This window comes from Talpa europaea (assembly GCF_964194135.1).
Source record: "Talpa europaea genome assembly, chromosome: 4".
NCBI lineage: Eukaryota > Metazoa > Chordata > Mammalia > Eulipotyphla > Talpidae > Talpa > Talpa europaea.
Genome location: NC_140070.1, coordinates 61,030,311 through 61,054,049, shown reverse-complemented (window position 1 = coordinate 61,054,049; position 23,739 = coordinate 61,030,311).

The window sequence follows — 23,739 nt, the reverse complement described above, 5'->3', positions numbered from 1 at the left end:
AAAATATTTTAGGAAACTGCTATCAACTCTGAAAACAAACATTGGGAAAAAACATATTTCTGGTAGCAGACTTTAACATCCTACTCTCACCAATAAACAAATCAACTAGACAGAAATTCAACAGGGAAAAAAGAGCCTTAAATAGAAAATTGGACCTCATTTACAGGGTACTGCACCCCCCAAAAAAGCAGAATACATATTTTTCTCAAGTACACATGGTACATTATCCAGAATAGACAAATAAAAAATAAATAACAACAAATTCATGGAGATAGAACTCATACTAGCATCTTGTCAGACCATAAAGGTATAAAACTAGAAATTAGCTGTCAAAACAAAGCAGGAATAACTTTCAATGCATAAAGACTGAACAACACAGTACTGAAAGACCACTGTGTTAATGAGGAAATCAAACAAGAAATTAAAAAATACCTTGAGACAAATGAAAATTATCACACAACTATCCAAAATTATGGGATGCAGCAAAAGTAGTACTCAATGGAAACAGCAATACAGGCCCACATCAAAAAACAAGAACATCTCAAATAAATTACTCTCTCTCACAACAAATCCAAAAGTCAGTAGAACAGAAATAATAAAAAACACGGCATAAGTAAATGAATCACAAATTTAAAAGTCCAAAAGATCAATGAAACAAAAAGCCAATTCTTTGTAAAAGTAAACAAAATAGACAAACGTCTAAAAAGGCACACCAAGAAAACAAGGGAGAAATCTCAAATAGATAGGATTAAAGGTGAAAGAGGGGAAATCACAAAGGAGATGCAGAAATTCGGTGGATAGAGACTACTACAAATATACTATAAAACTACTACATGCTAACAAGTTCAATAACCTTGAAGAAATGGATGAATTATTAGAATTATACAATCATGTGAGACTAAATAGGGCAGAAATAGAAATCCTGAACAATGCAATCACAAAACTCTTCCAAAAAACAAAAGTCCAGGATTTAGATGGCTTCACAAGTGAATTCTACCAAATTTTCAAAGAGGAACTAATACCTATCCTGCTCAAATTTCCAAAAATTGAAAAAGAAAAAACACTCCCAAATATATTTTACGAAGCAAACATTCTCTAAATATCAATACCAAAACACAACAACAAAAAAAAGAAAATTACCCATGAATTTCTCTAGAACACAGATACAAAAACCCTCAATAAAACTCTAGCAAATTGAACCCATTAATAATGAATCAAACGGATCATACACCATGACCAAGTGGAATTCACACAAGAGTCACAAGGGTGAATCTACATATGAAAAATCAATGTCATTCATCACATTAACAAAAAGATAAGAACCAAATGATCATATCAACAGATGTTGAGAAAGCATTTAAGATCCAATATACAATTGTGATGAAATATTCAAAAGACAGGATACATGGAACATACCTTAACATAATAAGTCATTTACAACAAATCCATAGCTAATGCCACTCTCAATGGTGAAAAACAAAGCTTTTCCCCTAAAATTTCCTCAAAAAAAAAGGATTTCCACTCTCGTGACTATTACTCAACATAGTATTGGAAGTTCTATCTAGAGCAATTAGATAACAGAAAGATAGAAAAGGAATCCAACTAGGGAAAGAAGAAGTTATCATTATTTGCAGATGAAATGATGAGATACATAGAGAACCCTAAAGATTCCACAGAAAAACTAATTGAAATAATCAGCTTAGCAAAGTGGAAGAATATAAAAGCAACACACAAAAATCAGTTGTCTTCATTTATGCAAATTATGAGATAGAAAGAGAAAAATTAAGGAAGTGATTCCATTTACAATCACACCAAAAAAAATTAAATACCTGGGAGCAAACCTAAAGAAAACTATAAGACGTTGTTGAAAGATACAGAAGAGACACAAAGAAATGGAAAATAATTCCCTGCTCAAAGACTGGAAGAATAAATGTTTTCAAAATGGCCATCCCACCCAAAGCAATATACAGATTCAACAAATTCACAATAAAAAATGTCATGGCATATTTGAAAGAACTGGTACACACACTACTGAAATGCATATGGAATCACAATATACCTCTTGTAGTAAAAGTCATACTGACAAAAATGAAGGCGAATGTCCAGACCTCAAATTATATTATAAAGTCTTAATAATTAAAATAACCTGGTACTGGAACAAAAACAGCCACTCAGACCAATAGAATAGAATTTAAAGGCCAGAAATAAACCCACATATATATGGACAGTTTATCTATGACAAAGGAACTGAGAATATACACTGCAACAATGATAGTCTCTTCAGTAAGTGGCATTAGGAAAACTGGAAAGTTGCATGCAAAAGAATGAAACTAGATCACTATCACACCATTCACAAAATTGAATTCCAAATGCATAAAAGACTTGGATATTAGGCCAGACACCATAAAATGCATAAGAAAAAACATAAGCAAAACATTTCACAACATAAGCTTTAGAGATATCTCTAGGGATGTGTCCCCAACATCAAGGAACACAAAAGAATACATAAACATCTGGGACTACATAAAGTTAAAAAGCTTCTGTTCAGGGCCTCCCTGGTGGTGCAGTGGTTGAGCGCTGGGTTGCGAGGCTGCCCGCAGCCTCTGCAGTGCCAGCTCAATCCCCGGCCACCAGCGAGGGTCCCACTAAAAAAAAAAAAAAAAAAAAAAAAAAACACTAATTCAAAAACAAACTTGCATTCTCCTGTTTAGTGCAGTGCTACTTACCTTAGCTACATTATGGAAATAACTAAGTGCCTCGGAACAGATGAGTGGATCAAGATGTGTTATAAGGGCAGGAGGGGAAAAAAAGATGTGGTGAATATGTGCAAAAAAGGTAAACTCATGTCATTTATGGGAACATGAATGGAGCTGGAAGGGATATTGCTAAGTAAGCCAGAAGGAGAAAGATCAATACCAAATGCTGTCACTAATATGTTGAATAGAGAAAAAACTAAGAATCAGATAGGAACAAGCTTAAAAAGGAACAAATGACTACAAAGCTATAGCATCTAGTGGGGAGGGATGGGAAAGGATTAGAACAAAAAGGAAAGGAAGCAAAATGGACTCTGGTGGTGGACTATTGGTGATTTGGTGGTTGGTGCACCATGGTGCTAATACCTGATAGGAGTACCCAAATATTACCTCAATTAAAATGAATTAATTTAAAAAAGAAATCATGGAATCAAAATTGATAAAAGGAACATGCAAAATGGAATCTGGAGGCCATTAGAGGACTGGATCTTATGTATATCTACCATATCTGACTGCTCAATAACCTGAATTTACAACACAAACCGAACCCAAAGAAACTAGCACCCAGACCCTATATTTCAGGGAGTTAGAAGAAATGGCACCTGACTTCTCATAGGAATCAGTCAAAATGCTACTGAGGGCCTCCTTGGTGGCCTAGAGGTTAAATCTTAGCATTTTCACTGCTTAGGCCTAAGTTTGAACCTGGCCAGAGAGCTGACCCACAGCAGACCTCTCCTGTCTTGCCCACTGCTCCCCTTAGCAGTGTATTTCAGTAGATCCGCCTGTTCTGCTCCCCACTGTCTCTGGTGAATCACCCCCTGCACCTTGGCCTATACCCCAGTTCTAAGCCAAGAAATAAAAAAGCTATTGAATCTTGGTTTCAAGGAAGACAATCTGTAACTTCATCAACATACAGGTATCACTTCTATCACACTTTCTTTTCCCTTTTGAAAAATTTAATTATTTTCCCCATAGAAAGCAACTCTGCCTTTTAGACATTGTATATATATATATAGTTTGCCCTGGTCTGTGACTCCTAGATCACAGCTCTTCTAAAGACCACAAATAAAGCTTTGTTTTCATGTGCAGACTGACCTCTGATTTAATGTTGAATTTTTTTTTTAATATTATTTGGAAAGACTAGGGGATGGAAGAGGAAAAGGAACAGAAGAGCAGCTAAAATACAGAAGAGAAATAAGCAGAAACAAGTGATGACAAATTAATAGTGGCCATCATGACTGGTACTATGTGCCAGAGATTTACATTTGTTATTTTATGATATTGCTAAAGAGTCCAGGTGCAGTGGGAAGCTTCATCTGTGTCTCTCAGGCAAGGTCTCTTCCCTGATGTGTCAGCTGAATCATGTTCTTTCCCCATTTGGTCAATTTTTGATCATTTCCAATTTTGATGTCAAGTTGCAGAGGGCACATTGGGACCTTGAGGCTGGATGCTCCTGTGGGAATGAAGAAGATACTATGAGCCTCAAGGAAAGTGGAATCCTAAGAAGGAAGGAGACTGAGCACTGAATGAGCTCATGGAAAATGAAAGACCAGGAGCACCCACACTGGACTAGAGGTAGGCAAGAAACAGATTTTCATTCATTCATCCACTTCATTCATTCATTCAACTTACATAGATACCTATATGGGTCTCTATGCCAGATTCTGTACAAGGGTCTTATAAATATTAACTCATTTGATACATAAAACAGCATTATGTACAATCATCTCCCTTGTACTCATGAGGAACCCAGCACACAGAGAAGCTAAATAATTTCCCAATGGCACAAATATTGTGTTAAGTCATTGATTAGGAGTTTTATTTGTTATATCAGTGAGCTTACTCTAATAATGTTGACATTTTCTTTTTAAACTTAAAGGATTAATCTTGACCAAAATAATGACTTCAAAGATATTAGAAGTGAAGTTCAAAGGACAGCTCATATTTTGGTGTGATTTTATTCAAAACGTTTTTGACAAAGATGAATTTATTTGTTGTTGGGGGGAATATTACATTGACTGCTAGTGATCTATTTGAAGTCATCTATATAATTTTATTTATGAAATCTCTTGAGAAATTCACTCTGTTTTAAATAAAATGAATATGTTTATCACTCTCATCATGGTTTCTGGGTTTTCTCGTCTGAAAGATGAAGACCGATGAGCTAAGAAATTACCTTCCAGTGCTAATATTAAGCATCGACATTAAATTTTTCCATTTTGAGGCCATCACAACATGGGAAATTTAACTTAAACTCAGTAGAATTGCTTTTTATAAACAATTCACAGACTCACGGCCAAATCCCAGTAACTCTGAACCCAGACCAGAAGATTTAAAGAGATTGTGTGAGAATGTAAGCATTTATAGATGCCAGTTAATTTAAAAGAACTGTGATTAGACTAATTTGGTTATACTTTTAAAAGTCATATGGGGCCTCCATGGTGGGGCAAGAGGTTAAGCACAGCATTTTGAAGCTTTCCCCAACCTCTGCAGCATGAGCTCGACACCCGGCCAGCCAGGGAGTTACCCACATGGTGCAGCAGACCTCTTCTGTCTCACCCGCTGCTCCCTTCAGCAGTGTATTTCAGTATCTCTGCCTGTTCTGCTCCCCACTCTGTATCTAGTGAATCCTCTCACCCCCACCCCCCCACTGCACCTCTGGCCTACACCCCAGTTTTTGTAGGCATAAATAAATAAATCTTTAAAAAATAAAAATCATATACATTATAGGATTCTATAATAAAGTGATAAGAGGAATATTTTCCTTGGCTGCAAGTTTACAACAGTTTGATATTCTATTTCTAAGGGAAAAAATATCCAATCCACTGAGGCCATCTGACTTCCTCTCCCACAAAATTTTCTGCTCCCTTTTGTTCTGTGTCCTTTTAGTTCCTCCTCATTAGAGCCCCTAGACACTCCAGCTTTGCAATTCCATCATTTGACATTGAATTCACCCTCCTTTGACAGGACCTGCTGCTTTATATTTTTCCTTTTCTGACTTTGCAAAGATAAAATCTCATTTCTCAGTGAAAACTGAGACTCAAATATAAAGTACACCCAGGAATTTCTTAATTGGCAAAGAAAAATATATTAAATGAGCCATATAACTGACCCCAACTCAAGCTTATCTTCAAATCTAGCATAGCTATTATCCTTTTTCAAATTTAGGAACAAACCCAAATTACTACTTTTTAAGATTTTTGTGGAATTTAAGGAAGTACTGCAATGGGGTATGTGAATGGTGACATAATAAGAAGCAATTGAAACAAATCGCATGATCATTGGTTTGAACCCAAACCAAACTGAAACAACTTCAGAGGTAAATTAAAACTAAAACTCAAGTAGAACATTTTCAGGTTCTGATTCACATAGGGCTAAGGCAAAAAAAAAAAAAAAAAAAAGCTCTTAATTTGATCAGTAGACCTAATGACTTTTAATTTTTTTTAAAGATTTATTTATTTATTTATACAAGCACTGGGTACATACAGTCAGAAGTGCAGGAGGGTGAGAGAATTCACCAGAGCCAGAGTGGGGAGCAGAACAGGCAGAAGGACCGAAGTACACTGCTGAGGGGAGCAGCGGGCGGCAGGAGAGGTCTGCGCGCCATGTGGGACCCTCCGCTGGTGGCCGGGGAGCTGCCGGGGATCGAACTGGCGCTGCAGAGGCTGCAGGCAGCTTTGCAACCCAGCGCTCAACCGCTGCGCCACCGGGGAGGCCCATGACTTTTAAAATTTAATTTTACCCTTTAGATAAGTGGATTCTTATTTATGCCACAAGTTGAAGTCAAATTTATCTTTCTCCCTCCCCTCTTTGTACTTCCCTCCCCCTCACTCCCTTCATTCTTCTCTCCTTTCCTTCAATCCCTTCCAAGTCCTCTCCCTCTCCCTCCTTCTCTCTACTTTACCTTTCATTAGGGGAGACGAGACGGTGGCCAAGGACATCCTCCAAGTCTCGGTTCTTCTTATAATTTCTCCCTTAAGGAATCCAATCTGTTCTTATGAATTCCCTGCTATCTCTATGATTTCCACGTTCTGTTTTCAATTCTGTATTTTCAGCTAAATTCTAGGTCCACGGGACACATTTATGCACAGGTTCCTGTAGCTTGTCTCCAAGAAAGATGCATCGATTCCTTAGCCCAATAAGAGGCACAGCCTATTCCTTTACCCCCTTGAACCTGAGATGGAATGATGGGGGGGACTGTGAATGGATTGCCCAGTGGAGAATAGTAGATATAATGCTCTAAGACTGGGTTTTAGGAAGACTTAGCAGTATCTACCTAGGTCCCCTAAAACATTAGTTCTGGAAAAGCAGCCACCATGAGAAATTCACCTACCCTAAGATCAGCATCCTATAAGGAAGCCTCAGGAAGCAACCAGGAGAAGCCATATAGAGATAGGCCCACTCATTGCCTAACTGGCCTAGATATCACAGCCCAAGCACTGGGCACATGCGTAAAGCAGCCTCAACTCTGCAGCTACCATCTAATTTCAATCCTGTGAGGAATTTCACAGTTGAACTTATCAAAACTGTGGAAAAGTGAGAGATACTAATAAATTTTTGCTTTAAATCGCAGTTTCTTTTTTTTAATAATAAATTTTATTTTTATATTCCCCCACACAATTGCAGGCGCCCCATTTTGACCCCAATCCCTCCCCTCCCGCCCCCCACCCCACAAAAAGTGTCTCTGGTTCATAGTTTTTTGTTGATTTTGATTTTCACTTTCTTATATTCATTTTCCTGGTCCCTTATTTAAGTTGTCTAGATTCCTGCTATGAGTGAGACCATCCGGTATTTTTCTTTTTCTTTTTGGCTTATTTCGCTGAGCATGATCCCTTCCAGCGCCATCCATGTTGCTGCAAATTGCATGTGTTTATCTTTTTTGAATGCTGAGTAATATTCCATGGTGTATATGTACCACATCTTCTTGATCCAGTCATCTATTTTTGGGCATTTGGGCTGTTTCCAAAGCTTAGCTATTGTAAATAGTGCTGCTATAAACATAGGGGTGCAGGTGTTCTTTGGAATTGATGTTTCTGTGTCCTTTGGGTAAATACCTAGGAGTGGAATTGCTGGATCATATGGAAGTTCTATGTTTAGTAGGTCCAGAAATCTCCACACAGCTCTCCCTAGTGGTTGGACCAGTTTGCACTCCCACCAACAGTGCAGAAGAGTTCCATTTTCTCCACAACCTCGCCAACATTTGCTGTTGCTAGTTTTTTTAATATGTGCCATTCTCACTGGTGTAAGATGGTATCTCATGGTAGTTTTGATTTGCATTTCCCTGATTACAAGTGATGTTGAACATTTTTTCATATGCCTGTTGGCCATTAACATTTCCTCTTCAGAGAAGTTTCTTTTTAGCTCTTCTGCCCATTTTTTGAGAGGATTATTTTCTTTGTTGTTGAGTCTCATCAGCTCTTTGTAGATTTTTGTGATCAGTCCTTCATCATTAGTGTTGTGTGCAAAAATGTTCTCCCAGTCGGTGGGGTTTCTCTTAGTTTTTGTTATTGTCTCTTTTGCTGTGCAGAAGCGCTTTAATTTGATGTAGTCCCAGCTGTTTATCTTTGCTTTTACTATCACTGCTTTGAGTGATGTCTCTGTAAAGATGTCTTTGATTTGCAAATCACGTAGTGTTTCGCCTATATTTCCTTCTATATATTTTATGGTTTCAGGTCTTATCTCTAGCTCTTTAATCCATTTTGAGTTGATTTTTGTGTATGGTGTGAGGTAGCAGTCAAGCTTCATTCTTTTGCATGTAGTGACCCAGTTTTCCCAGCACCATTTATTGAACAAACTTTCTTTGCTCCAATGCATAGTCTTTGCTCCTTTGTCAAAGATTACTTGACCATAAATCTGTGGGTTTATTTCTGGATTTTCTATTCTATTCCATTGGTCTGTATGTCTGTTCTTGTTCCAATTCCATGCAGTTTTGATGATTATGGCTTTGTAGTTTAGTTTGAAGTCTGGGAGTGTGATGCCTCCATTTCCATCTTTTTTTTTCAGTAGAGCTTTGGCTATTCGGGGTTTTTGGTGATTCCATATGAATTTCATCAATAATTGTTCTATTTCTTTGAAGAATGCCATTGAGATTTTGATTGGAATAGCATTGAATCTGTAGATTGCTTTTGGTAGGGTGGCCATTTTAATAATGTTTATTCTTCCAATCCATGAGCAGGGGATGTCTTTCCATTTCTTTGTGTCTTCTTCTATTTCTTTTAACAGTGTTTTATAGTTTTCTTTGTATAGGTCCTTTACCTCTTTTGTTAGATTTATTCCCAAATATTTGATTTTTTTTTTGTTTCGATAATAAAAGGGATGGGTTTTCTGATTTCTTCTTCTTCAGATTTATTGTTTGTGTATAGGAAGGCTACTGACTTTTGCGTGTTGATTTTGTATCCTGCCATTTTAATGAATTGATTGATGAGTTGAATTAGGTTTTCTGTGGAGTTTTTGGGGTTCTCTATGTATGTTATCATATCATCTGCAAGTAGTGATAGTTTGACTTCTTCTTTTCCTATTTGGATTCCTTGTATGTCTTTCTCTTGTCTTATTGCTCTGGCTAGGACTTCCAGTATTATATTGAAAAGCAGTGGTGAAAGTGGACATCCTTGTCTTGTTCCAGATCTTAATGGAATTGCTTTCAGCTTTCACCATTGAGAATGATACTGGCTGTTGGCTTGTCATAGATGGCCTTTATGATGTTGAGGTATGTTCCTTGTATCCCAAGAATTTCAAGGGCTTTTATCATGAATGGGTGTTGCACTTTGTCGAAAGCTTTCTCAGCATCTATTGATTTTATCATATGGTTTTTATATTTCTTTTTGTTGATATGTTGGATAACGTTGATAGATTTTCGGATGTTAAACCATCCTTGTGTCCCTGGGATGAATCCAACTTGGTTGTGGTGAATTATCTTATGGATACATTGTTGGATTCTGATAGCTAAAATTTTATTGAGGATTTTTGCATCAGTGTTCATTAGGGAGATTGGCCTGTAGTTTTCCTTTTTTGTGTTGTCCTTGTTTGGTTTTGGTATTAGTGTAATGTTGGCTTCATAGAACGTGTTTGGTATTGTCCCTTCCTTCTCAATTTTTTGGAAGAGTATGTGAAAAATAGGCACTAATTCGTCTCTGAATGTTTGGTAGAATTCATTTGTAAATCCATCAGGTCCTGGGCTTTTGTTTTTGGGGAGGTTTTTTTTTTTTATTACCATTTCAATTTCGCTGCTTGTAATTGGTCTGTTTAGGTGTTCAATACTTCTTTATCTAGCTTTGGGTGATTGTAGAGTTGTAGGAATTTGTCCATCTCCTCTAGATTGTTGAACTTGTTTCCATATAACTGTTCATAGTAGTTACTGATTATTCTTTTGATTTCTGCTGTGTCCATTGTGATTTCTCCTCTTTCATTTATGATCCTGTTTATTTGTGCTTTCTCCCTTTTTTCCTTTGTGAGCCTGGCTAGGGGTTTGTCTATTTTATTGATTTTTTCAAAGAACCAGCTCTTGGTTTCATTGATCTTTTGGATTGTTTTTTTAGTTTCAATTTCATTTATTTCTGCTTTGGTTTTTATTATTTCTTTTCTTCTACTGGTTTTGGGATTTTTTTGTTGTTCTTTTTCTAGATCTTTGAGATTAGGTTGTTTCTTTGAGTTCTTTCTTGTTTTTTGATGTGAGCTTCTATTGCTATATATTTTCCTGTTATTACTGCTTTTGCTGCATCCCATACATTTAGGATATTGGTGTCCTCCTTGTCATTCAATTCAAAGAATATTTTAATTTCTTCTTTGATCTACTTGTTAGTCCAAAGGTCTTCCAGTAGTGTGGTTTTTAATCTCCATGAGGTAGGATAGTTCCTTGCCTTATTTTTATGGTTTATTTCTAGTTTGATGCCTTCGTGGTCAGAAAAGATGGTTGGTATGATTTCAATCTTGGTGTATCTGTTGATGTTTCTCTTGTGCCCCAGTATGTGATCGATCCTGGAGAATGATCCGTGTGCGCTTGAGAAAAATGTGTACTCCGTTTTTTTGGGGTTTAGTGTTCTATAGATGTCTGTTAAGCCCAAATGCTCTAGTTCCTTATTTAGAGCTTTAGTTTGTTTACTTATTTTTTGTCTTGTTGATCTATCCATTGTTGATAGTGGTGCGTTGAAGTCTCCCACTACATATGTGTTTTCTCTGATGTCTGTTTTCAGAGAGGACAACAGTTGTCTGATATATTTTGGTGCTCCTTCGTTTGGTGAGTATATGTTAATGAGTGTTATATCTTCTTGAAGTATTGTCCCCTTGATCATAATGTAGTGACCATTGGGGTCTCTTTTTATTTTTTTGAGTTTGAAGTCTGTTTTATCTGATATAAGTATAGCTGTTCCTGCTTTCTTTTTTGGTCCATTTGCTTGTAGGATTGTTTTCCATCCTTTAACTTTGAGCCTATTTTTATCTTTTGTAGCTAAATGTGTTTCCTGGAGACAGCAAAAGTTTGGGTTTTGTTTCTTAATCCAGGCTGCAACTCTGTGTCTTTTTATTGAAGAGTTTAGTCCATTTACATTTAGAGTTAATATTGATATGTTAGCATCTGTATTTGCCATTGTGTTTGTCTTTCCTTTGATTTTATTTATTTATTCTTTTAATAATTTTTTTTTGGTCTTCTTTCGTTGTTATTCGTCCCTCTGAGGTTCTGGCTTTAGGATTCCTTGTAGTATTTTTTGGAGTGGGGGTTTTAGTCGTAATGAAATTCCGGAGTTTCTGTTTGTCTGGGAAGATCCTTATTATTCCTTCATAGAGGAAGGAGAGCTTTGCAGGATAGAGTATTCTTGGTTGGCATCTGTTTTTTGGAGTCTGTTGACTATGTCCCTCCACTCTCTCCTTGCCCGTAGTGTTTCTTCAGAGAAGTCAGATGTCAGCCTGATTGGTTTTCCTTTGAATGTTATCTGTTTCTTCCCTCTTGTCAGCTTCGTTATTTTTTCCTTGTCCTGGATTCTTGGGAGCTTTACTATTATGTGTCTTGCTGTAGTTTTCCTTTCGTCGTGGAAGTTTGGTGTTCTTCTTGCTTCTTGTATATCAATTTTCAGCTCCTTCTTCGCATTTGGGAAGTTCTCTTCAATTATCTCCTGGAATATTTTCTCTGTTCCTACATCTCTCTCCTCTCCTTCTGGAATTCCTATAACTCTTATATTTCCTTTCTTCATGGAGTCAGATAGTTCCCAAAGTCTTTCTTCATTCTTTTTCCTTCGTACTTCTCTTTCCTTTTCTGTTTTGGTTCTTTTTATTTCTGTGTCTTCAAGAGTACTTATTCGTTCTTCCATTTCATCTATTCTGCTTTCATTGCTTTTCCCAGAGTTCTTTAGTTCCTCCATTAATTCTTTGATCTCCTGCATTTCTTTTACTTCCCTCTTTAGGGACTCAATTTCATTCTTCTGACCATTGTTTTCCCTCTTTAGGGACTCAATTTCCTTCTTCTGATCATTGTTTTCCTTTATGACTTCTATCACTTTTTTAATCATGGCAATTTTAAATTCTCCTTCTGGAAGGCTCAGAAGTTCTTCCAAGTTGCTGTCATTGCAATCTGGGGAGTGGTTTTCTTTTTGTGGTGTGCTTCTTTCCTGAGGAGTTGTTAGGTTGCGTGTGGTTCTTCTACTCCCTACTGTCTGTTTTCTAATTTGTCGTATGCATTGGGACACTGTGTTGCTCGGACTGGCTGGCATCTTGGGTGAACATCTCCGCTCCCCTCTGGCTCCTCCAGTAGCCATCTCTGTCTTCTGGGGGAGCTTTCTTCTGGTTTTAGGCAGTCTTTACTGAAGAAATGTCCCTGTTCTAAAATGGCGAACCGGGATGCAGTCCCTGCGCCTCCGGTTTCAGGCACACTCTTCTGCGCACTCGGTCTGCCCCGGACGTGTGTGCCTGCTCCCTCTGTGGGCTCAGACTGCTGGTCGGAAGGGGCCTGGCGTGGGCTAACTTCTCAGCCGGCCACTGGGTCCTCCAGAAGCCTTCTGCCCTTTTTAAAAAGTCTTTTCTTAAGAAGTTTTCCTGTTCTATGCGGTGTTAGTGACTTTTTTTTCTGGTCGATAGGTGGCGCCAGAGATCTCTCCTATTGTCCTTGGGGGGCTGTTTTTCGACACCCCCCCCCCCCGTGGGACAGGGAGCAGATCGAGAATGGTAGGGTAAACCTCAACGGCTTTGGGGTGCTGTGTCTGCCTTGTGCCCCACCATCGTGGGGAACCCACGCCCCGAATTTCGTGCCCCGGGTCTCAGTTCCAAAGCCCTCAGGTCCAGGATGCGGGCTGTAGCCCAGTTCAGTGGCGCGGGAATGGCGCCTTTTGCACCTGCCCCCGTGCCTGGGCGACTGGTTCCTGCTCACTCAGTGAGGGACTTTCACCTCAGTGAGGGCCTCCGCGCGTCTCCCCGCAAGCCTAGGTCGCAGGCGCGGGGTCCTGGGCAGCCGGGATCCAGATCTGTGTTTGCTTTTCAAGCGCGCCAAGCGCGCCGCTTTTCCGCGCAAGCTTACGGGCAGCCCGGGTTGTGTGCGCGTCTCCAGGGGTCTTTGTTCTTCTGTAATGGCGCCCGGAGCCGTTCGCTCACCGCCGCGGCGAATCCTGCAGGGTTCTCCACAGCTCCCGTTCACAGGGTGTGGTGGCTGCAATAGTTCCTTTCCACTCACAGTCCCGCTTGCTGCGTCGTTTGTTCTTGTTGGTCGTTTTGGTTTGTTGTTTTCCTCATCTCTGCTGGTCGGAGAGTGCCGCCTCTGTGGGTGGGGGAGGGTAGCAGGGTTCTGAGCTTTCCTCCCTTCTAGTCCTCTTTTATGGCCACTTTCTTCTTCGGGCAGTTTGCTGGAGTCGTCCGTTTATCTTCCGTGTCCCAGTTCTCACTGGGACCTGCCGCTTTTCCTCCCTATTCACTTTTTTTAATGGGAGATCTTACTCGCAGTGTCTCCTCGCCGCCATGTTGCTCCGCCCCTCCTAAATCACAGTTTCATGGTGGTTTGCTATATAGTAATAAAACAACTGAAAGAGATGGCTAACTTTCCTTCAATCACCAAGTCTTTCGTGTATCTAATAATAATTCATTGAACTCTTACTGTATGTGCAGCAACTTGCAAAGCACTAGAAATAAGCAAAGAACAAGAACAAACCAGATTACATGACTCCATCCCTTACAGCAGAGGGAGCATGGGCAAATCACATAGCCTTTCTGTGTTGTGTTTTCCTCATGAACACTTCCATGGGAATGACAGTCTTTTGGAAAGAAAAACATAGAGCAAAAATTTATCAACAATTTCAGCTTCTAACACCCCCTACCCTACTCACATTCGGCCGGAGACTTCTTGTTTTTCATTGAGATAATGGAGACATCCAGATAGTTATTGACTAACCTAGGCTGTAGATGACTTACCTGCCAGTATCTATGTAAATTTTCCACCCACTCTCTCACAGACCCATGGTTTGAAATACCATATTCAGAAATGGTATTTCTCCAGCTTTGATCTCTCCCCAGAACCAGGTTGGTAAGTAGCCACCTGCTTAGATCCTCAACTTAGATATCTTCATAGGTAATTCAAACTTAACGTGACTTAAGCAGACATTCAAATGTTTCACCTGCTTCCTATATCCTCTCACATTCTTCCCTATCCCAATAAATGGCTTCCTTATCAAAAGTAATAAAGAGGTTACCCTTGATTCCTGTCTTTCTTTCACCCCACATCTAATCCACTAGGTGACCTTATTGACTACCACGAAAACACATCCAGATCCACCCACTCCTCTTAAGCTTCTGCATCTTCCTGCTGGTCATAGCTACCATTCTCATCAGATTGCTAATTTTCATTTTTCCTCATTTCCACTGTTGCCACTCCAAATCCACTTTCCTTATAGTACCCAGAGTGTCTTCTAGTAACAAAAATTATATCCTGTGAATCATCTGAGTAGCCACCTGAAGGCTTCCATTGTAGTTAGAAAGCTTTTATCTTTGTATCCTTATTTCTATATTCTGTGTCCTCTTTTCATAATCTGATCTCTCAGATTTCATTTCACATGACTACAGCACTTAGGAGATATTCTTCCATGATGTTGGGCGAGGCCAACCTTGTTCTATTTCAGGGTCTTTGCTTCAGCTTTGCATCATTCCCAGTTCCCATGTTGTCAGCGAACACTTTTGCCTCATGTTGACACTCAGCCCTATGTCCCACAGCCTCTGACAACATTCTGTGGCCCCTTTGACTTCCACCATACCCCAATCCCCTTTATCCACCACACACACACACAAAACACCCAATCCAATCTATATCCACATTCTAAATGATCCTGGGAAGTGGACTTCATTATACTTCTATAACCAAAGACCTCAAAATGAATTGTTTATTGCAACAAAATCTTCTCTAAAACCCATCAACCAAAATCCACACCTCTCATCCACCCTGATTTTCTCAAAACCCCACTGAAGAGTGCTACTTTGAGAGACAGTAAGCATACCAAAACCAATCTCTCCTGAATTATCATCACACATGACCCAGAGTTACCTCCTTTTCTCTCTCAACAACTTGAGTCCTCCTCCTTCATAAAATACCTCCCTAATCCCTTAGCCTTTCTGTGCTGAGTTTTCCTCCTCTGCAAAATGGAAACAATAGTAGTATCTAATTCCTAGGGCTTTTGTGAGGATAATATGAGTTAATACATGTAAAGTATTTAGAAAAGTGCTTGATACATCAAAAGTTCTAGGAAGCATTTATTATTGTTGCTGCTAACAATTCTTTTTGGTTCTAAACTCACAAAGCATGCAAGATAGTCCTATCACAAATTTAATGCTCAATTTATTTCCAACTGTAATTTTCTTTGTAGTTTCCTGAGACTCCCCCAATTGTATTCTCATTTCTTCAACAACAGAGAAATAACAAAGATTGTACTGTATACTAGCATCCCCTAGAAATGTTGAGCTGAATCAGCAAGGTTTCTTGCTCTCAAGTTCCTCTTGGGCAAATGACAGGACACCAGCCTAAAAGCCATTATTCAACCTGCTATCATATGGTAGTGTGGCAATCAGATAGCCACAGGAAGCCTGGGTACACCAGGGAAAGTTTTTCTGGAAGTAATGCTACCTGCCCAAGTGGTAGGTTGGAATAAGAGTAAGAACCATGTCTATAAAGTAGAGGGTGGAGGAAATTGTAAGAAATTCACTCTGACCCACATAATCTGAACCTTCTCTAAGGTGGTCTTCAATGGAAGCACTAGCTTAACATCTAAAAAGTACTGAAAAGTATTTTCAAACTCTGTTGAAGTTTTTTAAAAAATTGCTTAAATCACGATACACTGCATGGCTCACAGCAAAGTATCCTAAATTCCCTCTTCAGTCACCCATGCCCGTCTCCACAGCAGCCACTCAGAAATCTTTCCTGGCTCCTTTCCCCACTCTGTCTTTGCAAATTCTCTTTCCAAACTCCTCCATGGTTGGCTGTTTCCCTTTCCCCTCCCCACTCTGCTCAGCTCTTCACTAAGGAGACACATTTAGCTTTTCTAGGTCTCCTTCAGTTCATCTTTTATTCTCAGCAGCAACACAAAGCCAGGCTCCAAAACCTCCTCAGAAAGAAAGGAGGAGACTGTTAACATTTATTATACTATATTTTTTTCTTATCCTGCTCACAACTTCTCTCTAGTGGGAGCTTTACTGTCCTCTAAAAAGAAGATCACACTGTCCAGGTCACCCTTTAAACTTATAACCCAGCCCAGCATAGCTCCCCCAACCCTTCTCTCCTTTTGAGTTGAGCCATATTCTCCTCTTATTTCAGGCAAAAAATGAGAGTGGGGGGGGGGTGCTGAGGCTTCCTGCAAACACTGTGCCTTCAGAGTTTCTTCTAGAACAATAAATTTTGGACTTTGTTTGAGACTCACTATAAGAAATACATTTTACATTTCAGCCATGTGAACATATTTACATACACACAAATGAAATAAAAGTTTAGCCTTTACTCTCTTATATTTTCAATTCTGTGAAAGTCATTTTAGAATGGGAATAATTTTCATCTTTTAGGGATATATACCAAAATATCTGCAGATGAAATGATAAGAGGTCTGGAACTCACTTCAAAATGACTTAGAAGACAGAAGTGTAGATGAAATAAGATTGACCATGAATTGATAATTGTCCAACAGGGTGATGGGTATATGACATTCATTATACTATTCTCTCCAACATTTATATATCTGATAACTTTCATAACAAAAACTTTTAAACAAAATAAAAATATTGATTATGCCCCACTAAATTGATTTCACAATCCATTTAAAAGTCAACCGCAGGGCCTCCCCGGTGGCGCAGCGGTTGAGCGCTGGGTTGCGAAGCTGCCCACAGCCTCTGTGGCACCGGTTCGATCCCCGGCTGCTCCCCGGCCACCGGAGGAGGGTCCCACATGGCGCGCTGACCTCTTCTGCCGCCCGCTGCTCCCCTCAGCAGTGTACTTTGGTCCTTCTGTCTGCTCTGCTCCCTGCTCTGGCTCTGGTGAATTTTCTCTCACCCTCCCGCGCTTCTGACTGTACCTAGTGCATGTATAAACAAAACAAAACAAACAAACAAACCAGCAAATAAATAAAGCATGCCTCTATCAAAAAAAAAAAAAAGTCAACCGCAGTTTATAAAATACTTTCTAGAAAGTCTAGGAGTTAAAAAAAAAAATGAAGCTAGATGTCAGGAAGAACATCAACATTTAAATTTAATCCAGTGCATACACTCATCCCTACATACCAAGTGAGGTCTGTCTATTCTCTTTCCAGGTTTGAGAGGTGGGATGTTGGAAGAATTTTGTTTTCCTTCAGGGTTCAGTTGCTTGTCAGATGTCTGTTTTTGCCAAAACTGAAATCTATACAGCAGTTATCTCCAATATCAGGATTCAAGTCTGTTTCTCAGGATCTGAGAGGTAGATATCAAAGGATTTGTGCCTGAGGCCCACAGCCATGCTTATAACCAACCCAGTCATATTGGAAGCAAATTAGGAGACATTCTCTGTGACTAAAGCTCATAAGAGACTCTGATAAGGATGCAGATATGAAATCCTGCTCTTCCCTCCTCCACGGTCAGTCAGGAACTGGTCTGGGTCCTCAGGACACCCTATTTTCTGTTTTACCATGTTCCCTGAGGGTCTCTGTATTTTCTCCATCCTCTTTTTCCTTTGTAATTAGTTTATTAATGTGAGAGTTAAGGTAGCTTTTTGGTTGGTGAGTACAAGGATATTCAATATCTCATGACCACAAGATGCTGTTCTCTAAAAGAGTTCCAACTTTGTTTCTCCAGAACTTTCCATCACTATGTGCCAAGTAGATGCTGCTGCCACCCTTGTGTCTGAGAGCTCACCTGGACTATGTCCCCATTTTCTTGGACACTTATGAGCTCCACAAAACTCCCTTCAGTCAACAATCTTGCCATAGCAAAAAATCTCTCCATAGCTGAAGGAATTTTGTCACAAAAACAGAGACTTCTAGAGTTCTAGGTTCACAATGCTGGCCCTGCAAATCGACACTCCTGCAAGACACTGGCACGTGCCTCTCACACCCAGCCCACAACTTCTCTGGATTCTGACATCTAACAGTCCCTGACCAGTGGTTTCTAAATGTTTAACACTTCTACCTTCACAGTAGCCCAACACCCAGTGGAGCCAGACACTATTAGTATCTGTATGGGTAAAAGGCTAATATGGTGTTGTAGGAAAAAGTTAGAAAATATCATTTAAAAGAATGACAGAAACAGTCAAGGCAGTCCAGTTTGATGTTTGTTTCAAATGAACAAAAAGGGAGATATCCAATCCAGATAGGACAGTGAGCTTTATCAGAAATATTCTGAGTGGTACTTAACAGCCAGTCCTCCAGGGGTGCTTTGTAAAGCTTATCTTTTATGCCATGATATCTATTGTGGATGTTACTGCCATTATGAAATTAAGTGAGCTTCTGGCTGAGGATGGTGGGTGATGCCTATTGCCTATAATGTGAGTGTGGTCACCTCGCCTATCTAGACCAAATTGGACCAGAGGGCTATATAGGGGCCCTGAATGTATGGCTCCTGTCCATGGACCCACAGTACCTGTCAACCTGTCAGATCTGCGGAAAGGGGACCTCGCATGGTCATTCCTGGAAACCACACTACAGGGGCGGGGGCAGGGGGCATGGCAGGAGGAGGGAGTAGGATCAACCTGCACCCCTATGTTTATAGCAGCACTATTTACAATAGCTAAGCTTTGGAAACAACCCAAATGCCCAAAAATAGATGACTGGATCAAGATGTGGTACATATACACCATGGAATATTACTCAGCATTCAAAAAAGATAAACACACTGGAAAGGATCATGCTCAGTGGAATAAGCCAGAAAGAAAAAGAAAAATACCGGATGGTCTCACTCATAGCAGGAATCTAGAAAACTTAAATAAGAGACCAGGAAAAAAAATAACTATAAGAAAGTAAAAATCAAAATCAACAAACAACTATGAACCAGAGACACTCTATGGGGGTCGGGGTGGGGAAAGGAAGGATTGGGGTCAAAATAAGGGGGTTGCAATTGTATGGGGAATATAAAAATAAAATTAAAATTAATTAAAAAAAAGAAGCTGAAAAAAAGGGGGGTGGGAATTGTATGGGGACTATAACCAAGATGAAAATGCATACATTGTGCAAAAATGAAAAATGCTTTAAAAAATGTATAAAAAATGAAAAGAAAAAAATTCCAATCATAATTCCTTCAATACTTAACCAAGTACACAGAAAAGGAGTCCCCTAAATATGCTATGAAATTATTCTGGGATGAAACAGGATTACAGAAGGATATTCCTGGTTTATAAACCCATGGACTATCTCCTGGAAGAAATTACAAACTGATCCCATTCCCAAAAAGCGTACTATAAAAGGATCTGTCGTCCCTGTAATACCTTACATTCACAGATTACAGGTTCTAGTGGTAACCTTCACCAACTACATCAGGAAATCTGGCAGCACCCTGTGGTAGGGTGACAGTGAATCTCTTCTTTTGTTTACTGCAACTCCCTAAGGAACCTATTACCTAACCTGCCACCAGCAGCTCCCTTAGAGACACCCTTATTGCGGATTCCTCATGAAGCCTCAGTTCTCCAACTGGCTAAGGGAATTGACATGGTTTTGGTGACCTTGACTGATAAGATGCTGAGTCTTGCTCAAAAAAAAAAGTCACACACAGTCAGAAAGCTGCTTCTTGGGTCATGGCCATGATGGTTACTCCAAAAATGGACATAAGTCCAGCCTTGCTGAGGTCAGTTTTGGGGTCTCTAGCCCCTAGAAGCAGGGGAAGAGGGCTAGTCTAGGACTAGGTCATAGTATAATGCCTAGGCTTCATTAAAGCCTGCTGTCCAAGTGCCCTGCGACTCTGGCTCACACTTGGCAAGTGAAGCTGCCTGCTGACCCCTGAGAGCAGGCTGTTCATCTCGCTGAGCAGCTCTGCAGTATGTACGCTGCTCACACTGCCGCTCCTGACAGCCACCTCTGACTTCTTTCTTTACTGGAATAGATCTGCATTGCAGACATGGTGTCCTCGGAAGCTCAGCTAAAATAACACTTCCAGCCTGTAAACTAAAAAGGGAGTGGATCCTCTCAATTTCACGTAGTCTCCGGAAGCACCCAGTCCAGATAAGACAGTCCCCCCAAAGACTGGCTCCACAGCTTCAGATTGGTTTCCCTATTTCTCCAGGTTTCTGGGGTGCTGCTCCACAGAGAAAGGCCACAGTGCTAAATCCACACCATCTATTTTGCCCCGCTAAGTCCAGTGGCAGGCATGCCAGGCGAAGGTACTCTTGAAGTTGTTTGGAGGCATATTTAACTCAGTGCCAGAAAATCAGGGCCAAGGTCCAGGACCCTTTCACCCTAATTTGCTAGGTTGGCCTCACATATTAGATTAAAACCAAAGGAGTAAAGCTAGGGATGACTAAGAGATTTTAACTTATTTTTCTCCATTTTCTTTGCAGCTCCATTTCTCTTGGATTTGAGAACCTAAGAGGCAGGTCCACAGTATGACTTTCAAGGATTCTGGGTATTTATCTTCATGGTTCTATTGCTCCACAAAATACACTAAAAAAATTCATTTTGTTATTATATTGCTAGAAAGGATAAATATACAAGTATGACAGATTAAATTATATATTTCCTTGACCTGAAAGCTATTGTTTTCTTCTAATTAAAAAACATTAAATCATTCTTATGGACCTGAAGAATATTGTGGGTCCCAGGTGCTGTATTTATGGGGTCCGAAGGACGTTGACCTTGTTAACAGCTGCCCGTTAATTAGATGGCTGGTAGGTTAAGGGCAAGAGTCTGGTAGTCAGGAAGTGGAGGTTTACAGAAAATCCTTCATGTGTTTCTTTCCATCTGTCCACCCTGCCTGAGCTTCCTGCTCTTGCTCGTGATGATTTCTGAATCTACAATCCCCTTTGAAGTGTATGAGAGTATATGTGAAGGGAAGTGTTATTTCCTACACACCAGTCTCCACCACACTTTAGTAATAGAGGATTACTGTTTCCAATTTTAAAGAGAAGTTAATTTAAGCACACTAACAGAAATATGAAGGATAAATTTTATCTTATTACCAGCATCGCTGCAATATCCTAGCATTAGTCATGTGAAAGAATATGTTAAAAGATGTTTGCAAAGCTGCCTTCACACTCTTGGGCTTTATTATCCTAATATTTTTTAGCTATTGAATAATTGAGTGTACCATTCTATTCTTCACTGTGTCATAAATAGGAAGACATAGACTGGCAATGGCTTCTACAATTTTCACATTTGTTATTTTGAGAAATTATCACTGAGCGATGACTTATTACAATTCCATTGTTGGTGTGGTTTCAATTCACTTTGCTCTACCTTATTCTGTAGGTCTCCAGATGGTCAGAATCCAAGATAGAATCCTGAAAATTTCTTATTCTTTTCATAGGATGTTTTAGTTCATTTTAACCTAACACAGAGAGGCCAAGCAGTGGATTGTGTGTGTCTTTGAACAAGAATGGACTTTTGCAAAACTAGAGAGGTCAATAACTGCTCTTACCATTGTCAGAACTGAGTGAATTGAGTTATTATCTGAAAGGAGAACTAGGCAAACTACAATCTATGCACCTGTGTGCCAAATTCTATCTACTATGTGTTTATATATAGCCCAAGAAATGAGTGGCTTTTACATTTTTGCATTTTAAAATTGTTGAAAAAAAGACAAAAGAAGAATAACATTTAATGATGTAAAAATCATTAATAATTCAAATTCCAATGTCCTTAAATAATGTTTAATTGGAACACAATCACGCCAACTCATTTATACATTATCTATGACTGCTTTCACGCTAAAAGGCAAAGTTGAATATTTTTGACACAGACCATATGTCTGTCCCACCAGATCTAAAATTTTTACCATCTGGCTCTTTACAGAAAATGTTGACCCCTGTCTTAGAGCATAAAATTTCCTACACAGGATGATAGCCACAGAGTTTCTTCCAGTAATCACATTACAGGAAACCATGTCAGTGAATAACATTACTAGTAAATCTCTGCTGACCTGTTACTGTGTGTTGGACTCTGTGCTGGGAGTTTTTATCCATTATCTCATTTAATCTTCACAATATTGTCTACAATCTAAACTCTGTCTCCAAAGAGGTAGACAATGTTATGGCCTCCATTTTATAGGAAAAACAGGAAGCTCAGGGAGAATAACTAACTTTCATAAAGTCACTCAGACCAAATTCCCTAGCTGGGATCAACCCCAAGATCTTCTAACACCGAAATTCGTACATACTCTTCACTATGGTGTCAATAGTTTCTGAGACTTTCTTGGCAATATAAATGTTCTGTCACTCGTATGGCTCCTCACAGTAAAGATTTGTGTAAAATTTACTCTCTACTGTGCAAAAAGTAAGGCTTCCTTTTAGCTCTCCTAATTTACACCTTTTGAAACTTCATATGGGAGTTCTGGGTGTAGTAATGTCGCTCTTGGTGAGTCTCTCTTTATCCAACCACAGCCTTCCCTACTGTATATACTCCAACTGCCTCTCAGTTTTTTCTTAAACTTCAGGATGTGGGGGAAGGTGTCTCTAGTTTCTGCATATGGAAGTCTCCTGTGCTCTTGCCGGCTATATATTTTTTTTGCTTTATTTCTTTAAATTCGATGATTAAAACAACGTATGACATTCTCAGAGTCATTAAAGTGGCAGGATTATGTTTATTTTCATCTTAATGATTCTGAGCATTTCGTTGTTTTGTTTCACCTTCTTGGAACCACAGAAGCAAAACAGGACAATGTTTTTAGCTTGTAGTGACTTCCCAATCACATTCCCTGAACTTTGATTCTCAAGAGCTGAGGATCCTATTTGCTCACACTGGTTTTCTCTGAATGTGGAATATAATTTTCCTGCTTATTTTAGGAATTTTTTAGTTCTCATAATGAAAGGAAAGGCACAAGTTGTGAGTGTATACTGTCATGCATGTGTGTGCATGTGAATGTGAGTTTGTGTGCATGTGTGTAAGACCGGGGGGTGGGTAGGAGGAGGGAGAGAGAGAGAGAACAGAGCACTGGGGGTGTAGGGTGGGGGAGAGGGACTGCCAGGAGGCAGAAGGCCTACATTCCTTTACAGAACTTGAGCTTCCAAACATCTTCTGAAGAAAACCAGATATGATCTACTCTTTGAATTGGCAATCAGCAGACTACTCCCATGACTCAGGACTCTAGATACATCTTTTAACAATTGGGCCTTCAGTTCACAGGAATGGGAGTATCTATCATCTGAGCAATGCAGACAAAGAAAATGTTTTTAAAGGTTCCCATTTCTTCCAAAGATTAGAAACAATATTTTGATGTTGATATGTTTTACTCTAGTCTTCTTAAATATATTTTCCAATACATTGGTTTCTGCCAGTTTTATAGGTAAATTTTCCTGTAAGCAATTTTTTCTAATGCCTGCTCAGTGTAATTGGGAATTGTTAGAGGGAATGACCCCGATACAACTCCTGACTGT